Source organism: Columba livia, chromosome 2 (assembly GCF_036013475.1).
Source record: "Columba livia isolate bColLiv1 breed racing homer chromosome 2, bColLiv1.pat.W.v2, whole genome shotgun sequence".
Lineage (NCBI taxonomy): Eukaryota > Metazoa > Chordata > Aves > Columbiformes > Columbidae > Columba > Columba livia.
Genome location: NC_088603.1, coordinates 127,416,551 through 127,436,573, shown reverse-complemented (window position 1 = coordinate 127,436,573; position 20,023 = coordinate 127,416,551). Strand labels below are relative to the sequence as shown.

The 20,023-nt window shown below is 40.2% G+C and overlaps 1 protein-coding gene across 12 annotated transcripts in view; it reads right to left on the bottom strand.

Moving 5' to 3' along the window:
* SULF1 (sulfatase 1) overlaps positions 1–19,669 on the bottom strand; it is a 124,570-nt gene extending 104,901 nt beyond the window's left edge. For 6 of the 12 annotated variants that reach the window (XM_065053743.1, XM_065053745.1, XM_065053736.1 and 3 more), the window contains exon 1: positions 19,320–19,669. The gene's annotated coding sequence lies outside the window, so the exon portion shown is untranslated. Of the gene's footprint in view, positions 1–2,176; positions 2,243–18,013; positions 18,107–19,319 lie in introns of all 12 variants that reach the window. The other 6 variants (XM_065053739.1, XM_065053747.1, XM_065053740.1 and 3 more) reach the window with 4 other exon arrangements.
* Between the last annotated feature and the right edge of the window lie 354 nt (positions 19,670–20,023).

The following is a 20,023-nucleotide window of genomic DNA, read 5'->3' as shown; positions in this document are numbered from 1 at the left end:
GAGTTACCATTTGCAGGACTTTTTCCATACCTGGAACAAATTGATGATAAATATTTTTCCAAATCATTCCAGAAGTGGTAATACGTAACTGTTGCCATGTCCTGGGGCTGCAGTGATCTTATTTAAGCTCACAAAAGAAACACAGTCACAAAGCCTCCAAGGGAGACCCAAGGGACTGCAGAGATTGTTGTGTGTGATTCACTCCATCTCTGAGCCAGTCCTGAATTTATGTACACAGTTTCATGCCAGAAGGGAGGTCTTTCAGAAAACAGGAAAATACTAGACCCACATATTTCTACAGACTCAACCAGAGACATGTTCATTCTTTAGACCAATGCTGTATAATGTCCTTATGCAGCAGCTTCCCATTTCACCCAGAAACAACTTTATTCCGGTGGAGAATGCAGTGATTTTTATGTGCATAAGGTGCTTTTGCATTTCCAGGGTTTAAATATTCTATACACAGTTACTAACCTGAAAAACATTTTGGTGGCTGACATACCCAATACCAATAAACAGACAAGAAAATCCAGTTTCAGTTATCCAATACTATTTTCACTGGGGCATCTATAGGGATGACATAAATTTATCTCTGTGTGTGTGTGTGTGTGTTTGATTATTCTTCTACCTTGTATTTCTCATTTCTTATTTCTTCATTCAGTAGGCACTGAATAAAAGTATTTCTGAATAAGGAAATATTCTAACATTTCTCAGAACTGCAGCTTCATTCTTGACACATTAGGGAGCTCCAGCGCGTACAAAGTTCTCCCACCGCCTGACACTGTTATCATACTGTTGAGCCTTGATCACAATAGAGTCAGAAGACAGAGTGAGTAAAAAGGCACCAAATGCCAGCAATTTATGAACATGTCTGACTGCACCACTTGTGCAGCAGTATCGTTATAAGCAATGGAAACATCTATTGTTTAAAAAAACAATAGTTCAGCCTATGCAGATAAATAAAACACCTATTTCTATTTGAAAAACAGTCGCAGTTAAAACCCATCTTGCATGTTTCTAGAAATTCTTAATTCAGTGGAATGATCTCAGTAGACTAGTTTCTAAATGGCTTCTATCCCTTACTGCTAAGGATTTCTTGCTGAAAGAACTTCCATCATCAGTATACCGGACATGCAAAGGGCAATTCAGCACCAGACATAAAATGAGCCCTGCGTTCCATTTCGGGGTGAAACAATGAAGAAGAAAACTTCTTGGTGTCACCTTTTTGAAATGTGAAATATTGCTTTTAACTGTCATGAGCAAAACTCTTAAATTAAATAAAACTCATCTACATACATTTTTTTCCCCTGAGAAAACAAACTCTGTTCATTTATTTTTTTCTCATTATTTTTGTGGATATATATAAAAATTGCCACAGTATTTGATCCGCCATTTGGAAAAATGTGTTAGCCTGATGTATGAATCTATTTTGCAACATTGTATAAATGCTCTGGCTATAATGTTCAAGTCTGCTTCCAAGTGCTTAGCTAGCTAGCAAGTGACAAAACTGGACACAACTCTGACACTTCAGAAGAATAAAGGGCAATTCTGCTTTCTAAAATACAAGTAGACAGTCAAACTAAGAATTTGATCATTAAGTGACATGAAGTAAAAATACAATAAAGCCAAAGTAGTGTGCAATAAAAATATAATTGCGGGAAGAAATCCCATCAGAGTTCCAGACCCGAGCGGACGGAGGAAGAAATGCAGCCGACTCAATATGAGTGATAAAGCATACTTCAACTTTATTGCCCGAGATAGCGTGCATTTATACCAAATACCATAATTATGCATACTTGTCTCTATCTAATAGGCTAAGCACATTTACTTACTCCACCTACTTGGGTTTAGCTAGCTATGCGCATCCCGTATTCTTCTGACTCTTATCTCTTCAAAAATATCCTGACCCTGCCTTAGTTAGTACTTTTCCGTTCCCCCCTTTCCCACGGCCTAATAGACAAGCTAACTAAGGCCTACTTATGTCAACTAAAATGGGCTCTGCTCGTACAGTTGCTTGGTGGACTCATGTCTGTGCTCCTTGAGCCAATCCCTGACATATAATAAATATTCTAAAATAAAAGATTCAATTCAGCTCTGACATAGCAAACTACTTTACATTTAACTTGCAATTTTTCCCACTTTGATTTTAGCAAAAGGTTTGATTTGGTAAGCTTACCAGTACTGAATAGATGCATGGGCTTGGGGGATATTCCGATTTCCATTATTCCAGTGGAATTAATCACTGAGGAAAGTGGAAGCAAATATGACTGGTCTTAGAAACAGGAAAAATGTGGCAGAATCTTCTTGAAACAGACTGAAACTGACAAGCACTTAATCCTCAAAAATTACTTTCATACAAACAAGCTCCTAAGGGTGTAAGGTATTCCAGTGTTTCTGCTGTGCAATTGTGGAAGAAGAAAACAAATCATTTGCATTTAAAAGGATATCTATTTCAGTTTAGATATTTCAGAGACTCTACCAGCCCCAAAATAGACTTAAAATGTTACCTGATACTCAAAATATGTGAAAGGGAGGTGGAGCAGGAAATTTCTTAGAAGTGACTTGATGAGTGTTAATGAGTCCCCAGTTATGTGCATGCTTTCTTAGTAGATAAAATATCAGCATCTCCCTTTGCCTTACTGGCAGATTTGTTTTTCATCAGTCAAATACGGCCTTTAGTTTAGCAAGAAACACAAATTACAGACAACATTGCTTCAGAGAGTATAAAGTGACTTGGGGGTTTAATAAAGCAGACTTTTCCTACATTTCAGCACTTAAAATAACAAAGTCGCTGGAACTTGAAACCTGACTACTCCTTATCGCCTTCTGAACATAAAGAGCAATGTCATTACAATCAATGAATCAAAAAACAACATGACCTTAATTTAAATATTTAAAGAGCAATTTAGGAAAATGAAATGTGAAGACAAGGAAGGAGGCAAGGAAGAGCACTTGCTGGAAACTTTGCCTCTCTGATTTTGAGAACACACAGTTTATTTGATAAAGAAAATAATTCTAAATAATAAATATTTTGTGTTATCTTATTACTGTCTTGTTGTTGTTGTTTGTGGGGTTTTTTGTGAGAAACATGGAACCATTCCATAGACATAACTGAGCTCTGCCTTCTGTTAAGGGTTGCGGCACCACTGAAGTTCGAACTCATTTAGGCATGTCTGCTGTGCTTTTAATTCCCTCTGCCTTCTTGTTTTCTTCCAGTGGATTGAAATGTGACCAAATAGCAGCAACATTCTTAGTGCTTTGGGGAAAACACACACATACAGACACATTTGCTCATGTCTGATTCAAGATGTGAAAAAAAAATAATAAGGTAAATCTATGAGAAATTTTTCTGAAATTGAAAACACACTGGAAAACTCTACCACGTATTTGTTTTGTTTAAACTACTTAAGACTTCTGCTTTATGTTACCACAACAGATACTAAATATGTGCAATATATTTACTGAGATTAAAGGAATTATGGGATGAATTTGTATCTAGTACACCATCATCCTCAGTACATTATATAACAAAGAATGCTACTAAAGTTTGTTGAAATTTGGTATCACCATATTGGTGTAACAGGACTAAAGATGGAAGCAAAGAACTTGTGGATTGGCTGGGAGGTCTAGTTTGCTCTGCTTCTCTCATATCTGTGTTATTCGTTATACTAATCGATGTCCTTATACTGAACTGAAAAATAGGCAATTCCTGAAGTGAAGTATGTCAAAAAGAGTGAGAACTAAGTTAAATATTCTAATGCTAGGGATACAAGGATTTACTTGTGTCGTTATGCCCTCCCCCCACACCCCCAAAATCATTCACTTCCCTTGTTATAACATGGTGGTAGAACTAGTTCTTCCCAAGACCATCTTTTTTCGTGTCCTGCTCACAAAATCTAAATTAGATTAGAGTCAAACTTCAGCTACATTGTCTCTTCTTCCAAGGAGTTTTTTTTAAAAACGCATATCTTTTGAGTTTCTCCAGCAATATGAAGGACTGTGAAAGCTCTTAGTTATAAAAGCTATTTTAGATCTTAAAAACTTGGGTCTGCTTTCTTTCATTCAGCTTTTGTATTGTGTGTTGTTAAATTTTCCTGAAGTGTAAAAGCCAGAAAATTGGCATCAGCACTCTTCCTTTAATATCACAGTGTACAGGATAGCACAATATCAAGACACCAGTAAAACTCAAGGCCGTGATGCACAATTTTGTAAATTTGTATTCGGTTAAATTAAGAAACTAATTCTTCCAGTTCTTCCATTTTCTATATCCCCATCTCTGGCCAAGGTAGCTGACCGTCTAGCAGGGAGAGCAGAATAGGAGGTGTGTGCCGGTGGGAGAGTTCCCCAGTGCTTCTTGTTTATAGTGGGGCATATTAACCACCATTTTAAAATGACTGCTTCAATTTACATCAAGATGTGGAATAGCTGAGGAGATGCTATGGAGCACCTTCATCTTTATTTGCAATGGGACCTCTAATCTCCAGGAGATTAACAGAGCAACAAATGGGAGAAGTGATTCTGAAATCTCTCTGAGGCATCCGAGATCATGGATGAGTGCAGAAAAAAGAACCATGTTCAAGCCCCAAGCTTAAGTGAGTAGTCTAAGACTTCATTTCAAACCTATTGCCCTGCTAAGCAAAAGGTAGACCTAGCTAGCTAGCAAGAAGGAAAACTGTCTTCCCAGAGCTTGGGTGTCTAAATTATCCTGCTCAAGAACAGACAATTCATTCTGTTGAGAAGGTTCTAGGAGGTGCACAACCATTACATGGTCAAAGATCTTGTGGTTGAAAGCGCGTTGTCAAAAAAGTTAGAAACATGATAAGAGTGGTCGCACACATCTGTTCTACCTGAGTACCCTTACCACACAGCTGCAAAGCTGGTGTGGGTCCAGTGTTACATTTATTTGAAGAATGCTGAGCCAATTTTGATGCATCTATATAAGCAGGTTTGCATGGATTTTAAAAGTTAATAAATGCCATTGTAGATAAGCCCTTCATTTCAGAGACATTTACAGGTGTGTGGTCATGATTGCTATCACATATTGGTTATGTATGAGAAGCTATAAGGTGATGGATAGTGAGAAGGGTGGATAAAAACTGAATTAGACTATGCTTGCTAGCAAGTCAATTAAGTGAAAAGGTCAAAAATAGCAGGACAGTAACCAGGTTTTGAGAAGTAAATGTTACTAAAGTTTAGGTTATTTTGAGTATTTTCAATGCTAAACCTTATAAAAAAGTATCAGAAACAAGTTTTCCCCTTTACTGTAAATCTATAAAAATCTGTGAAAGTTCCTTTCTCTTTGTTTCTCTGAAACTCTGACAAAGATAGCTCAGATGTGGACTGAGCTTCAGGAAATATGTTTTCCACTCTAAATACTCAGGAATTGGCTGAATGGTGCATATGGTCACATCACTTGCATAACGTACAAGTCAACAGTTGATCTCCTTTCTTACATACCAAACAGCCTTCCCACTAAAAAAGTGGTTCAGAAATTTTGCCTCTAAACTATGACAGGAGAAATTAAAATTATGCGTACTACCAGAGGCTGGTAGAAGTTATGTGTTCCCAACCGTTGATTGTCATTGAATGAATCGAATGTTCAGTGCCATTCACAAAGTTCTTAAGCCCAGACAGCAGAGAGCTTTTTAAGAGGGCAGGTGAGAGCAAACTCAGGTAGAAATTAGACAGACTGACTGGGAAATCAAAATACAAATCACTGAACTAAGATGTCTTTGGACTTTGTGAGTTTTAAATTAAAAAAATTCAGCTCTGTTGGTTAACTCCTTATCCAGCAACAAATAGAATTTTAAAATAACTTTATAAGGACAATTCACACATCAATATGATATGCATGTTGGACTAAAATTGGATTGCAGTTCTAAAGTTACAGAGGCATATAAGAATGGCAATTACTGGGAATTAACAATGAAGTTATGGGAGGAACCTCAAGCAACATGAAGATGAGGGAAGGCAGAATTACCAGAGCATGAAGGAACTCAGAGGAAATATTACCACTGAGGAAGAGATGCAATATTTTAAAGGCTGCTTTCAGACTGTGGGCTGCATTTGTTTGAAACTGATCTATTTCAGGAGTCACAAAGCTCAGGAGTCACAAACTTCTGAAAAAGGCAATAAAAATCCATAACCAAACATAAATCTTAAGCTCAAAACAAAAATCTTGCATGATTTTAACTTACATATTTTAAATAGTAGTCTTCAACACTATGTTTTGTTGGGCTGCACAGAAACCCACTGAATTTGAAAGAGATTATTTGAAAGAGAACTTCTTAAAGATATCTACTGTGACAGACTCAGCCAAAACCAGGAAGAGAGCCATCCCATGTGAATGCATTTTGGAGAAATGTCCACATGTCCTTGTGACTGGAAGAGCTATTTAAAGGTGAATTAAAAACAACTGCATATATCAAGAACGAACCGGAATGGAGGGTTGCTTTAATACAGTGTTTTTTATAAGTATCCAGTCTACTCAGAGATACTGAGAACCCAGTAGAAAAATCAAGAATAAAGCTTAATTCAAAGTAAATAGTGAAAAGAGCAGCTTGAAGGAAAGTGTTTTAAGCAAAATAAGCACCTGTCATCAGGTTTGAGGATGACACCAAACTGAGGGGAGCAGTGGATCAGCTCAAGAAAGGGCTGCTGTTCAGAGGGACCTGGGTGGCCTGGAGCAATGGGCCAGTAGGAACCTCATGAAGTTCAGTGAGGACAGATGCTAAGTCCTGTATCTGGGAAGGAAGAGCCTCTTATAATGATACAGGCTGGGGATGGACTGTCTGGAGAGCAGCTCAGCTGAAAAGGACATGGGGCTCATGTTAGACAGCAAGCTGAATACAAGTGTGAACTGGGCCCAGGGGACACAGAAGGCCAACAGCATCCTGGACTGTATTAGCAGCCACGTAACGAGTAGTTTGAAAGAAGTGATCATCTCCCTTTGCTCAGAGCTCATTAGATGGCACCTAGAGTACTGTGCCCACTTTTTGGGCCCACAGCATGACAACAGCAATGATAAATTGTAACAAGTTCAGTGGAGGGCCATCAAGATAGTCAGGGGATGGAGTACTTGCCCTGCAGCGAGAACCTGGGGTAGCTTGGCTTGTTCAGCCTGGAGATGAGCTGGCTTTGGGGGGACCTCACAGTAACTGTCCAGTGCCTGTAATGAAGTTATAAAGGACATAGAACCAGGCTCAGTCAGAACACAGCAGTGCATGGCAGTAGTGCAAGAGGTAATGTGCATAAACTGAAACAAAAGAAAGTCAAACTGGATATAAATAAAAGCAAGCCTCTTACCTGTGACAACAGACAAGTAGCAGAACAAGTTGCCCAAGACATTCTGCAGTCTCTGCCTTCTGAGGTTTTCAAGATCAACTGGATCAAGCCTTGAGCAACTGGACCTGATCTCATTGCTGAGCCTTTCCAACTTGATCTCAATGCTGAGGTCCTTTCCAATTTGAATTTTCCTTTGATCATTCTGTGAGTATATTAAATGTTTAATATGTTTGTGAGGAGGCTGGTTGAGAGTGTCTTCACAGGAAAGGGTAACTTTCCTTATTTTGGCAGAGGGATAAAGGGTTGACTTGAACATCCCTATTCAGATTATTTATGGAAGAACATAGTGTTAATCATACGATTGTGTTTTGTGACAGGGGAAGAAGTGGCTTGATTAAATTGAGAACAAAAGCAAAATTAAACTTGAGGTTAAAGAATGGCTGGTTCTTTCCCTACACTATACAGACAGCTCTCACACTGTCTCTGTACTTGGTAGTGTCTCATAACAAAGCTTTATGGAACACAGTTTGCTGTGGCATAACAAATAGAGACATCCCAAACTGCAAAATTCTGCAATGGTTGCTAATGGGAGTAAGGGTTCAGAGAGTAAGAGAGAGATTCAGATCTAGCTATTGTCTTCTCTAGAGTATGACAACTGAAGAATACAACAACCTTTCCATTAAAAGCAGCAGTGTCCTGAGGACATAGACCCTGCTCTCTCTGAAATTCTCACAAGAAGACTGCCAAAGTATGTTTGAGCGAGTGCACCAAGGACCAGGAATAGCCCACTCACTAGCAAGAGCACTCTGTCTCACTCTGTGTATGTTGCAGCAGGCACAGAAGATGCGCAGATAGAGATGGAAAACATGGCAACATTTCTAGGTTTTTCCAGAAGCAATGCACTCAGTATTCACAAACTGCAAATGTAGCAATTCTTTACATCTGTTCTTAATGACAATAAAGAAGATGCTTGGGAGAAATTCATTAACAAAACCAAGGTTTGCTACTGAAATTTTTTAATCTCTAGCAAGAAGACTGGCAAAGTCATCACTAGCAAAACAGATCTGGAGATGTGAAAGAGGAAGACTTGATACTTCATCATCATTGCCAAAAGATATTAATTTCTCTACGAAAATCCAGTTTAACAAATTTGATTTGGGAAAGACAAATGTCCATAGCAGGGAAAGCAAACTGAGCTAGGAAAAGTCTTTCTGCTCAACCTGGGAAGGCTGCAGCCAAGATATTGCACACTTAACCTTCATCAAGGAAAAGGCCAATAAAGGTCAATGTGTTTAAAGAGGGCACAGGATGGGACAGAAGAAAACTTCCTATGAAAAGGTTAAGTTCGCATTCTTCTGGTTTTCATTAAAACTATTTCACATCACTCCACACTTTCATTTAAAGCAGTTTCCTGACAGCATTGAACACAAGATCTTGAAGCAGGAAAATGAAAATATAAGTGTAAATGGAAAGTAGTTCATGTACTGTATACAAAATGGGGAAAAATGTGAAAGACACACAAGAAATGGCAAAACAGAAATAATACCTTCAGTCTTTGCAAATTATATAATACGTGGTGCCCAAGGTGATCTTCCATCCCATGTACTTCCACATACATGTACTTTAAGCTGAACAGTTAGCAGGGCATATGTGGCTTTAACAAGGTAGAAGATTTTTGCTTTACATGAGACTTCTAAGGAAGAAACAATTCCAGCACTACAAAAACAGAAGACCAAAATTTATCAAGATCTCCAGGTATGCTATTTCCAAACTGCTGAGAAAACAGATTAGCTCTTCTTTGACACTACCATCTCCCAATGTCCATTAGAACAACTAAAAGAGGCATTGGGCAATAGTATATGATAGAAGGTAAGTGTCTGATTATGGAACACTGCGCTTAGGATTTGTCCTGGAAGAAAAGATAAGTATACCTCTGAGCAAGCTTATATGCAGATGGATCAACAGGTATATGCAAGAAGCACACTGAAACACCACTAAGAGAGGGAGATAATGTATTTTTTTTTCATCCTCTACACACCATATCTGGTCTACATTCCTTCAGGAGATCTGTCAGCCATGATTCAAACTCCTGTGCTGTCTGTTTTGGAAGCTCACTGTTCACCCAGGCTTATTTGTGATGCCTGTATCTATGATGTCGGCATGGCAGTTTATTGCCCACCTGAATTTTCATCCTCCATTGTTCAGTAACATTGTTCCTATTGAGAGTAGATGTCAATGATTCATGATGAAGCGGGGAGAAGAATTTATTTGAACAATGAAAGTGGCCCACACAGAGCTTTGAAGATAAGGGCTGAAACATGGGCTCCTCATTTCATACCAGATGTGACTCAGTGAGGTGTCTGGAAGAGAGAGGGTGAGGCATTCTTGGAAACTCACTCTGCCTTGTGCTTTGTTCTCATCCAAACTAACTGCCACACTTTTTCTAAAGATGAGTTGTTCAACAGGAAGATATGAGTTAAAAAAACACCAGACCTGTAAATACATGCATTACTGAGATCAATTCCAAACTGAAATGTCCAGCATATTCTTTTATTGCAGGCAGGGAAAAGTGGCAGTTTTGGCAGCTATAGGTGGCTGGAGACTGAAAAACCCTGAATAGTTCAAATAACTACCAGATCCAACATACTTGTGCTCCATATGTCTGTGTCTCTTTTCCACTGTCATGGTATCACTGGTGTCACAGTACAGGCTTCATTATCCAGCTGTATTAGCGTGGCAAATGTAGAATGGCTGAATCACTGTTGGCTCATTATCTGAACTGTCTCAGACTGAAGGGCATATATTCCTTCATTAAAGTAAAAACTCAGTCTGTGTTGGACTTTGCACTGGAGCTGCTGAGATGTGTGCACGCATTCCATTAGCAATCTCCAAAGAGGAGTGAAGCAGACAGGTCACAGCATTAGCGTCACTCATCCCAACTGGAACTGCTGATGCTCATGTCAATGACCTCAGTAAATGTGCAGAGTATGCAGAAAACAGCTTTATTTAAAGCAACCTTGAACAAGTACCCAAAGCAAGAACCTATAGAAAGCCAGCAGTGTAGCAGGGATACTCCTGAGTTTGGTGGCAGAACACATTCAACACAGGGATACATTCAAGCTCCTCAGCAAATGATTCTCTCCCATAAGCCTGTGGGTTCCTGAGATCAAGGATTCTTACACAACACACAAAAGGAGGAATACACAATGTACACATGATATTCTCACACTACTCATGCTGTACAGTTGCCAGAAAGAGCAATGAATTCTCCAGGCTTACATACAAGTTAGATAGAGTTCCTCAAAATGTACAATGCCAAGATATGGTTGCACAATGCTACTTGTCCAGGACAGCATGGACAACAGTTCTAACTACCCATGCCATTCTTTTACCTAGCTTTTGCAGATCATGCTGGAAACTCTTCTCCACTCTAAAGGATTCACAGGATTTGATAGACTCCTTTTTTTGTGTTAAAGGTATCCATGGTACCCAAGACAAAAACAAGTATCTGCAACACAGACCTATTTCTTGAGATACGATTATGCCACATCTCAAGTTGCTGAGGTGCAAAAAGGTGCAACATTCATGGAAAGAAAAAGTTTTCAGAGAAACTTAGTGAAAGGGAAAATTCGATGTGAGCTACATGGGATGGAAAAGACCTAAAAAGGGACATACATGTTTCAACACCTCTTTGTGGCTGCACACCTTACTATAATATGTTGAACTATGTTTGTTGTTTTTGTTTGTTTGTTTGTTTGTTTGTTTTGTGTGTGTGTTTTTTTGGTGGGTGGAGATTTTGTTTGTTTGTTTGGATTTGTTTGTTTGTTTGTTTTGGTTTTTTTAGGAGCCTGGTGATCCCTGGCTGTGCATACGTCAAACTCTCTTCATTTTACCCTTCCTCACTTCAAGAGGATCCATGCTTTAGACAAATTCTCCATAGCAAGCAAAAGGAAATGAAAAAACTAACTCAGTGGCCTTTGGCACTTGGGAGTTGAGTTGCAAAGCAGTAGAGCACACAAAGCCTTCCCTTGTGAACCTATATACCAGCAACAGACTGAAATTTACTTTGAGACAAAAAATACAGACCCTCTGCTGATATAAAAGAAACTACTGGAATGCCTGGCTGATAAACTAGCATTAACTTTGGAACGTTTTTGTTGCTCTAACTATTGATAATGGTGTCCCTAAATCCTACACAATGGTGGCCAAGTAGATAGTGTTACAGTCCCAGTTCATAAATTGGCTCTAGATGTAAAGTAGATAACAAGGTAAATTTACATGGGCTTTACTAGGGACACATTCAGGAATTACGGTATTACAGCTATTCTCTTTAACAAAATAGTGGGGAATGACACCAAGGGAATCTTTGCTAAAAATTACTATGAAGGTTGGCTTAATGCATACCTCTCTATTGCTACCAAGTTACCAAAACCCAAATATTATTCTGCAATCTACTTTTGTTAGCATTTTTGCAGTCCTTGGAAAAAAGGAAGGTAAAGGTATCCTGTGCTGATCTATAACATGTTCAGTTTATTATTGCACTACGGTTCTCTAATTTGTAACTAGCATGCCCTGAGGCAGCCAAGTCAGTGGGAGAAAATCCTCAAAAATTTAGCATACCTAAATCCAGAAACACAGGTACTGAATCTTTTACAATTCTGCCTTTCTTCTATTCTTTGTTCAACGTCATACTCCTGTAAGATCATCCATTATTCCCCACCAGACCTTTAGAGGTTGAAGGCACCAACAACAGCCATGATTCCCCCTAAGCTTTATCTGCCCCATTGGCCTTTGAGACATTCCTTCACGTAACAAGAGTGGGTGAAGTTTGAAACATTTTCCTGTAGCTTATATAATTTACAAAGAAAAGGCTATGCATTTTTCTTGTCAGTATAACCCAGCACTGAAAAGGATGATGCTTCGAAGGACTACAGTATTCCATTTCTACAGTCAGTACCACAACTACGTATAAACTAAAATGAGCGTCATAGTCTCTTCAAGTGAACTGCAATTCCTGTTGTTCAAATGGAAGTCCTTCTTCGTGCTTTCTTCTGTGGAAAGTATAGAAGACACCTTAAAGAGCTATGCAGGAATTACCTCACAGCTGTTCAAATACAGACAGTGTTTATCCATGGCATTGCTCATCTGTGGACCAACCAAGAAACTCAAGATGATACCAAGCCCCTTAAGCTTAAGCTCCTTAGCAATCCTTGTGAAGCAAGCGGGTGAGCTCCATCCCTACATGTGCAACTGAAAGAGGTAGGTGCCTTTGAAGGTTTCCAGGAGGAAATCCTGCCTGCCTAACCAAAATGCCTGGAGGCCTTCGCAGGGACTCTCTTCACTGATCAGAGAGAGAACATGCCTCTAGGTAGCTGCTGTATAAGGATTTGAGACCCAGGGGCACCTCAGATGCCTTGGCTATTCAGACTGGATCCCACACTCAGAATCTCATTCACTTTTTTTGAAGTAGCAGCTCAGGAGGCACTTGTGTTTCTTTCCTCTTTTCTCCCCATACTTCTTATTAGCTTCTCTCCAAAGCTTATTTCTCTGTTTAAGAAGTGAGAAACAGTAAGTTGGGCCTTTCCATATTCTGAGTGAAACTGCAGCAATCCTCTCTGCAAAAACACACACACTTTTAACACAAGTGTGCACATTTAGCCTTCTGCTCATGGCGATGCTGGCACAGTTGCACATGTCTATTATCACACCTTCTCCTGCAGACACACGCAGTGCCTTGGTTCACAGAGTGAGGTGTCACCAGGTAGTTGAGTGATCTTACAGCTTACATCCACCTAATGGGGTGGCCCCATCTTCCCCCTCACCCCCAAGCCAGCAGCTCCAACCTCTTCCCTTGCACCATGTGGAGCTTCTGACCACTTGCTGAGCTGAACCAGCTCACCAGGCCAGCAGCCAACGCAGCTTCCCACTGCTCCAGTGAGCTTCTTCAGCATGCCAGGAGGTGAGCTGAGAGCCAAATCTGGCATGAGGAAGGAGATGGCAAGGTGCTGCTAGAGGCAGAGGATGAGAGGATCAAGGATGAGTTTCTCCAGGGCAGCAAGCTACTCCACTGGCAGAGCAGAGTTAAGGACTCATCCTCTGCTGTAATAAAACATCTTTAACAAAATGGGTGTTATCAGACAAATGATCAGGGGAATTGACTATGGTAAACCTCAGGGAAAAAGCTGGGATTTTTTTTAATTGCCAAGCATGACATATACAAACCCACCTTATTCACAAGGTCTGCATGCATTTCATGCATTTACATCACGTTTCTGGAGCTGTATGCAAGTCAGCTTCCTCAGCAACCAGCAGCATTAGGTTTAAAAAAACAGAAAGGAGAGATCTGAACTTCGCACATTATATCTTGCCTCTAACACTTCAAGCTTTACAAAGGAGGCTAAATGTCATGAGACTACTGATAAAAGTCAGGAGAGTTGGCAGGTCTGCAGGCATTTATGGGCTTGGTAACACGTTTTTCGGTTTTTAAGTGAAAACAGACAAAACAGTGCACATGCTACAGTAATGAACATCTTGACACATTGCAATTACAATACTGGAACAGACCACTGTTCCGTTTTTTATGGAAGCTTTTAAGAAAAAAAAATCCCTATGTTCAGCTCCCTATTACATTTATTCTCCAAAATTCTAGTGCCAAAGGCTTCCCCATCTTCTTTGTGGACTTTCTGATCAGAGTTCACCTGAAGCACCACAAAAATACAGCTGCTGTGGAGCAGCTCCTCTTCTTGCTAAGATGAGTTAGTCACATCATAGAGAAATGATGACATGCAATGCCATCATTACACTCAAACAGCATCAGGAGATTGAAAACCAACCAAACAAAAAAACATTAAATTATTGACTTTCAGTGTTTTGCTTCCATTTAGAATCTCTAAGAAAAAATCTGTGGATAATCTAGCATTGATCTACAAAACAGTCTGGATTTCCATAGCACTGTACCAAACCTAGCAATCTTCCAGAATATGATGGTGGCATCATCACGCCAACCTGTGATAAAATTGTTGAAAAAGAGTATTTTAGTTTGCATTTCCAGCAATATTATTAACTTTGCAGGAAGATATAAAAGTTACAACATAGAATTACAGTTAATTGTAAGATAATTTTTGCTATAAAACAACTAAAACAAAAATGTTAAGAAAGCCGTGAGAAAATCTTAGGTGAAAAGGTCAACTACTACAAAAATGTTTCACTATAACCATATCACCAGTGATGGTTAAGGCTGGGAAGGCTCAGAGCTCCAGGATTAATAGAGCACACCCAGTAACAAAGGCTTACCAAACCTTTTAAGTAGATTCTGAAGGCACAAGTTAAAGTTCTGGGAAATCACTGATACTGCTGTGTGCAATGCATAAACCAGAAGATGAAACGAGTATTATTTTTCTCAGAAAATCAAAGCCTTAAGATACCAAAAATTAAAATTAATTACTTTTATCAGTTAAAAAAAAATTTTGAGCATGAACAAGCAATACTAAAGCACAGGCTCTCAAAAGGAGTCTACTGGCATAACTGAAATATGCTAAAATAATTCAGCTAAAAAGAGTCTGGTTTGGCAAATCGTATACTACTGTGTTGCATTCTGAGGTGACACTGGTGAAGGCCTTGAGTCTTCCCACTTTAGAGTATCCCCTACAAACACATGATGGTGTTGAAGGCACCCTGCTTGGTTAGAACAAGAGGAGACTCACTGTGCTCTGATCATTTGGAAAAGGTGGATTAGTGTTGGAGCAAGAAAACTGAAAAACAAATACAAAGATGGGGTTGGGGGGGGGGGATATTAGGTTGCTGGTCTAGCTGGGAAGGCAGAGTGATGCTTTGGGACTTGTTAAGGGGAGAAGCAGGCTGACTTGCTGCCACTACAGGGGCACAGCAAGAGGATTGTATCACCTGCCACTCCCTTCTCCCACTGCTTTTCACACCTGTAATGGTGTAGGGACAAGGTCTGCAGATAATTGTAGTGCATGGATAGCCGCAACTCAAGTATCCACTGTATATATACATACACCCTCAGTCCCCCTGCTCCATCTGTAGCCCCCTTACAGCAGCTCTACCTGTGACGGAGGTGTTAGGAAAGTCTAGTATGAGAAAGACAACTGCTGGGTGGCACGTGTGTCACGTAGCTCTCTTGTGAGCTGTGCTATTCAGTGCCTTCTAATTTAATATCCTCAAAATCTCCTAAAACAGCAGTTAAAATTTAAACAGGCAATCTGGAAGCACACTCTTGATCCCATTATCAGTGTCGTGGATGGGATTACAATGAGGGTGGTAAGGATGGAAATTTTTTAGGAGAGATCTAGTATCAACAGCAGGAGTGGCCACTAATTGGATTCTTTCTGTGTCACCGCAGAGTTGTCACGGGACCCTTGTTCTCTGTTGAACACTGCAGCTCTCAAGGCACTCAGAAAGGAGCTTTCTCAATTGTTATCACATCAGTCTGCCTTCCCACTTAAACGCAAATCCCCCAAAGCCCTTGCTGAAGCTAAGGAAATCATGGAACCCATGTCTCCCATGACATCTGCGACAAGTGTCCAGGCTCGTCTGGGTGAGAATGAGTCCTGCCATTACACAAGGCTCAAGCTCTCTGACCGTGCATGAACAAACATGTAACACCAAGTGCAGTAAGTTAAACAAAACTAGATAATAAACTGCAAACTGTCAAAACAGTCTGCAATAAAGTGATCTAGGCAGAACAGAATTTGCAAATCTTTCAAAATGTGTTTTTTCATAGCTGTCTAACTTCCACTGAGTGTGGGTTTTATAATGGCTTCCACATTTGGAAACACTGTGCCCAGCATCACAACATTTTTAATAAAATGTTTTATCAGTTCCTGACTGGCATAAGAGCTGTTCAATAATTTTCACACTGATACCTGCCATCTCTAGGACACTTCTGGATTCTTACATGCTTTTTTTCCCCTAGTGACCTCTCATTTAGCCTGCTTTTTGAAGATGTATTTATATGTCATTTGAAAATTCACCATGTTTGGGGTCTTTCTGTTTTTGCAATGTGAAATTACACCAATGATAATTTTTTTTTTTCTTCTGAAATGGAGACAAAAATCAATGAAAGGCCAAGGAGACATGCCAAGCAACAGGAATTGAAATTGCATATTATGAGGGAACAAGCTCACCCACCTCGATTTTAAAGTGCTAAGAAGAGGAAGCCCCTGACAAGCAATAAACTGACACATAATTAAGACAATTCAGGGCAGAATGCAACCTGGCTGGATAACATTTTCCTGAGCTCTGTCTCACTGCTCAGAGCAATGAAGAAGGGAAAAAAAAAAAAAAAAAAAAAAAGAAAAGAAAAAAAGAAGTGAAAAGAAGTGACTCTTTGAAAACAACTCTATGAAGACAATCACTATACCACCTAGTCTTAATTAGCTGCGGAAAAAAGAAACCCACCAGCTTTTTGTGCAGGGCAGATTCCCTCACATCACAAACACAGTTGATAGTACAGACATGCCTGGTATGTTCAGCATTCCATATCAAGCAAAGATGAATTAGCCGCAACAAAAATGTAATACAGCTTTCATGCAGCAGTTTATGGATCTTTTTGTACTTCTGGAATTTTTCACCTTGAGCATATCGTGGATCTGCTGAGGTTTGTATTGGTCTCAGATATTTTCCTCAGATTGTTTTTATCTCACTGTGAGGAACATCTTTGTGAGTTCTGAACACTTTTGCAGCTGCTAGGATGCTAATGGGAACTTCATGTGTGTACCCAGTACAAGTGCTCTCAGGGAAAAAAAAGCCAATGTCAAAGGAAGGTATGTAGAAGTCACCATAAATATGTCTTTGAATGTTTACCATCTGGAACAGTAGATTACATTTTGACAAGAAGCTGGACTGCCCCGTGGGCATTGTCTTTTAAACAGCCCCATCATTATAAAGGAAGGAAAAACATGATTTGCTGTTCCTGGCAGTGCTAGAGAAACTAGGGTTTTTTTTCCTAGTAAAACAATAACAAGCTGGGCAAGTGTAGTTAGCTATGCGGTTTCTTGAAAAATATGTTTTCTTATAGATCATCTGATCTGTGATCTGACAATACCCACAGAGAGGGCTGCGTTTCAGTCAGACTGTGACAGCAACGGGTTGTGCAGCTCACAGTGCTGCACCTCAGCTTTGCTGCAAGACTAAGCCTCTGTGCACCAAGGCTGCCTTACTGGGCTTCTCACAGGACAGACTGGGAAGAGCAGAGAGGAGAAATCCATTGTACAAAGCATAGGAGGTTTTAACATAGGGTCATAGCAAGGGTTTTCCTTGGGTTTGTTATTCGTTTTTAAGCTCATAAAAGTTTCCATCACTTTTTACAATGAGAAAGAATGGACTGAGAGAAAAATCAAATGGTCAGATTTATTCACATAAGTCCTGGTCTGGTCATGAAGTCAAATTAGAGATTTAAGTAAGTCTCAGTTTGAAATTGATGTACATTACTTCTGAGGACACATTCATACAGAAATGTGTGTTTGAAAATACAAGCTGAGAACAACCTGCCAACAGGATGAACAACTCACTTAAAAAAAAAAAAAAAAAAAAAAATTGGTTTGAGGCAAAAAATATATATGCAACCTGAAACGTGGTTTTATGGGTATCGTTACACAGTTGAATGCCAAAATCACAAAACACCAGCTATAAATCCCCTTGCTCAGCCTACTAAACAGATCTTATTTCAGAACACATTACATACAGTATTATTTATAGAATATCTCACCTGTAAATGGTGAGGACAGTATTAGATTTCTTTCACAGGTAGGAGGCAAATAATTCATAAGCACCACAGGTATGTGAGAGTTAGTGTGAAGGTCTGTTATAGTGTGAAAGAAACAAATAATTTTGTTACTCTGCACAGGAAGAGAATATATATACAGTAAATCTTTATTAAAGATAAATAAATTTTTTTAAAAAAGGAAAATAACCCATCCTCCAGTTTCTCCATCTAGATCATGTAGAGTAAAACAATGAGAACATCTTAATCCTCTGATAAGCTAACATAGTGTAATTAGTGATAACATTTCTTACTTCTTAGTTAATTTGCTGGGCTTCCCCCATTCCAGACATCAATGAACTTCATAGTAGAATTAAATGAAAATCACAGCAGAGTACTTCCATAACTAATTTCTAATTACATTTCTGCCTCCCTTCCTAAACATAAATTTTTGCTTACTTTTAATTAACACTTCAGATCGCTGGTTTAGAATCTATAAATATAGTGACACTTTAATGATCCATTATAGTGATGCTACTTAGTTTTCAATGACTTGTAAAACTTTCACAAACAGATCTGCAAATGAATTACATCCATCTGCTCTGCTGCAGCTGCAAGAGCAGCATTACATTGTACGGCTGCCTTTCCCTACTTTCCTGATTTTCTCTTAACTTTAAGCCCATGTGTAAGCCAAACCATCCCCATACAGATCATCAGAAGCCCAGCCAGGTCTCTATAAAGGACTCTTCAAACTTTACAGACATCTCAAACGCGCTTTCAAAACACTCTGGTTTGCTTCACAGCTGAGCCCCAGACAGGCTGCACACTGCTCAAGCATCCTCCTCAAAACCTAGGAAATACTCTGCCGCGACTCATTCCCCCGCCCGACCACGCAGTTTCCACGGCTCGATGGAGACACGGAGGCATTTGTACCCGCGGACACCGCGACCGAGACGACCCGGCTGCCGCGTCCCCTGCGCCGGGCGTCCGGGCACAGCACGTGTGTGCGGGAGCGGCGAGCAAAGCCCGCGGGAGGGCGAGCGCAGGCACCCGCGGCGGGGAGAGCCATCGCTCCAGAGGAGATTTTCTAATCTGCGCCTTCAAAAGCGTGACCTTAGCTGCGTTAAGAGTGTTAGCTCGCTCAAGACAGCCAAGCATCAGGCTGCGCTCGCTGTTATCTGTCAGCCGTACAATAGCAGCATTGATAAGGCAGCAGCAACTGGCTTTGACAAGTGTGCTGTGCTAGCATTCTTCTGGAAACAGGGAAGGAAAAAGAAAGAGAGAGAGAGGCATGAGGTGCCTTTTACTTTACCTGAACAAAGTGTGGGGTTTTATTTTTCCCTCTGAGCTGCTGGAAACGATTCCTCCCTCTTCTCCCCCAAAGCTAGGTAGTTCTTCCTTTGCTTGCAGCTCACACTTGGGGAAGACCACACAGCTCCAGCAAGGCTGCCTCTCTCCCCTAATCCCCACTCGAGTGTGATGACACACACTAACCCCAACCATCTGTTGAAACACGTCCTCAAGCACTCAGCACAGTGGTGTGTCAGGACGGGCTGCCCAATCCAATCGCTGGGGCTGGGTGGCTCTTAAGGAGCTGGAGGCAGAGACAAGGGCAGAAACTATAGAGCTGAGAACTCTTTAGCAAAGTAACCTGAGATTTTGAGAAAGGGCTGCTATTGAAAAAAAGAGCAGAAGGGGGAGGTACTAGCGGGAAGGTAGAGGGAGTGGATTAGTGTGGTGGCCAGTTGTGTTACTTCTCACAACTCCTTGTATTCCCGAGGGACCACTGGGACCCCCTCACAGTGGGATGCACAGAAGCACAAGAGCAACACTAAAATCCCTTTTTTTTTATGGAGGGTCTATTGAGGGCAATCTCCTCCGAGAGACGCTTTTCTAAAAGAGATAAAAGATGCAGTTTGAAATCCTGATAAAGTGCTAATGTGGGAGTCGTTTGCACTGCAATGTGACATTTGCATCCCGAAATCTCAACTTCTTACGGTGCCGTGATCACCCTGT